At 29.9% G+C, this 2,867-nt stretch overlaps 1 long non-coding RNA gene across 1 annotated transcript; it reads left to right on the top strand.

Moving 5' to 3' along the window:
• Positions 1-606: 606 nt before the first annotated feature.
• On the top strand, positions 607-2,541 carry LOC118036294 (uncharacterized). Its single transcript, XR_004685351.2, has 3 exons — positions 607-798; positions 1,546-1,602; positions 2,317-2,541. It is a non-coding gene; the product is annotated as an uncharacterized lncRNA (long non-coding RNA).
• The last annotated feature ends 326 nt before the right edge of the window (positions 2,542-2,867 follow it).

Below are 2,867 nucleotides of genomic sequence, written 5' to 3'. Positions count from 1 at the left end.
CAGGTGAAAAATCATAAATTGACTAGTTTTAGGTAAGACAAAATAATTCGTAACTCTTGATTGGGTGATTAGAAAATTCTGAAAATTTGCGTGGAGCGTTCTAATATCATGCCTTATATTGGGTTAAAATTTCAGAATGTTTAGAGAAATTTTGAAATTTGACGAAAATTCATAAATTGACTAGTTTTAGGTAAAACAAAATAATTCGTAACTCTTGATTGGGTGATCATAAAATTCTGAAAATTTTCGTGGAGTGTTCTAATATCATGCCTTAGCTTGGGTTAAAATTTCAGAATTTTTAGAGAAATTCGGAAATTTGACGAAAAAATCACAATTCGACTAGTTTTACGTTATTGGACGTAATTTTTAATCCGACCATCGGATTGAGCCGAAAATTTTTGAGGAACCTTAAAATATACTGAATAAAAACCTGGTTAAAATTTTAAGATGAATGGAGCTCGGTAGTGCTAGAAAAAAAAAATAAGGACCGTCAAATAGAGGCAAAAATGCTCATTAGGGGTAGAATAGTTATTTGCCATTGAAAAGAAAATATATAAGCCCTCCTTCTCTGCTATTAACTGCCGAATGGGCAGAAACAAAAAGATGAAAAGAAAAAACAGAGCATAACGGGAGAGATAGGGAGAAAAGTAAGGAAAAACAATAAGGAAATTGAGAGAGTAACTTTATAAACTTGCAAGTTAAACTTATAAAACACTAAATCAAGTGAAGGAAGGAGGATTTGAGAAGAGGAATTCAGCTAACCTTGGAAGAGAAGAGAAATTGGAAGAAAAACAATAGGTAAGCATGAGAAGTTTGGATTTAATGTTGATTTAGATGTTTTTCCTAAGCTTATTTGATTAAATTAGGAAGTAATTTCATGGAACTTTACCTTAGTTTCCCTTAAATCCTAGATTATTGAACTTAGGGTTCTTATGTGAATTTGGGGGAATTAGGAGGGGAAGGGAAAATGATGAAATTGAAGAGGAATAGAATGAAAACAAGTTGAAATAACAAGTAAATGAAGAGAGATTTGGGGGAGCAAAAAGAAACATCACATTCGGCCAATGAAGAAAAAAAAATAAAAATGGGAGAATGAGTTTTGATGTTAATGTTTAGAAAAAAAACCATGTTTAATCATGATAAATGAAAATGTAAGAAAGACTAAATGAAGAGATAGCATTTAAGTTGAGAAAATAATAATAATAATATGTAAATTCAAATTAAAAGAGAAATAAACTAGTTAAAAGAAAATATGAAGACAAGATGCCTAGATTGTGTTTGAATATAGTATTTAAATAAAATAAATAATATGATGTGAGGGTATAAAGAATAGAAGAATAATTTGATGGAGGAATTATGAACATAGAGAAAACAAAGAAGTAACTTGAGTTAAATATGAGGTTGTATGTAAAATAATGATGTTATATTTGAGAATGAATTTTTATTAGAACAAATTACAAATAAAAATATTATGTGCTTTATGTTTCGGCACATAAGAAAAAAATATTGATGGACTAATGATATAATGACACTTGATTGATTCAGGAGCTGTGTCTGGAGCTGGTCATCAGACAGGAGGAGCTGGGTCATCCCGAACAGAAGGTAGGTGAATTAGTCACCTCTTTTTGTAATTTTTAGTTTTCCTAATTATCTATGTTGCTTATTTAATTGATATTAAATGAATGGAGCAAATGAATAATTTGAGTTTTGATTATGTGAAATTACTGGTTTTATTGGTTAACAAAGAGGTTAACCGGATATGGGGTAATTCGTATGGAATTACCGGATTTTTTTTACTAATACAAGAGATTAGCCGGATGGTAGGTAATTCGAATGGAATTACCGGATTGATTGGCTAACAAAAGAGATTAGCCAGATACTGGGTGATTCATATGGAATTACCGGATTGATTTTGCTAACCGAAATGGGTTAGTCAGATTTTGGGTAATAAAGAGAATTACCGGGTTTATTGGTTAACAAAGAGGTTAACTGGATAAGGAGTAATTTATATGTAATTACCAGATTGATTGGCTAACAAAAAAGGTTAGCTAGATGATAGGTAATTCGAATGGAATTACTAGGTCTATTGGTAACCGAGGAAGGAAAAAATGAATTTTGGGTATCTATATGGAAGTGTTAGATGTATTTGGTAAATAAGAGGAATTAGTTGGATTTTTAAGTCCTAAAAAGATTATGTAAATTATAGGAGTAAGTTAGATTGAAGTAGAAGTACTAAATTTCAAAGGTTAAGAGTAATTATTTAATGTTAGATTAATATAATGAGAAAGTTAATTAATATGGTTGTTGTTGAAACAGGTATGCCACGAGGTGATGCAGATCGTTAGATGTAGGAATTCTCCTGTTTATGAATTACCATTTTGGAATGTAATATTCATGTCGTTACTTTCAATGTAAATCCTTTTGTGATGTAAAAATCAAGTAGAAGGTGTAATAGGTAGTGGATGTATTATATATATGTATAGTTATTAGTATGATCAAATCATTTTCAAAATGATAAGATAAGATTTATTATAAACATAATATGACTCTTAATCTTAATGTTGTATTTATGTAGTTAGTTAGCATTTATTATGTTTGTGATGAATTTGTTTATCCTTTGGGTTGCTTTGGGAGTACATTTATGTTGATTATTAATTGATAAGTATAAGTATTGCGTTATTGTTTGGTGATTGGAATGTGATCCAGGATGATTGGATCAAGATGGAAGTCATAATGATATATATTAGAAGTGTTGTCGATAACTTGGTACCAACAAAAACAGAGGAAACTCTGCCGAAATTTTCAAAAAAAAAAAAAAATAATCCCATAAATTTAGACATGTTACCCAATACTTGACATTGGTAAAT

The sequence above is a fragment of the Populus alba genome, chromosome 3 (assembly GCF_005239225.2).
Source record: "Populus alba chromosome 3, ASM523922v2, whole genome shotgun sequence".
Lineage (NCBI taxonomy): Eukaryota > Viridiplantae > Streptophyta > Magnoliopsida > Malpighiales > Salicaceae > Populus > Populus alba.
The sequence above is the reverse complement of the archived record's forward strand: the minus strand, read 5'-3'. Positions and strand labels throughout refer to the sequence as shown.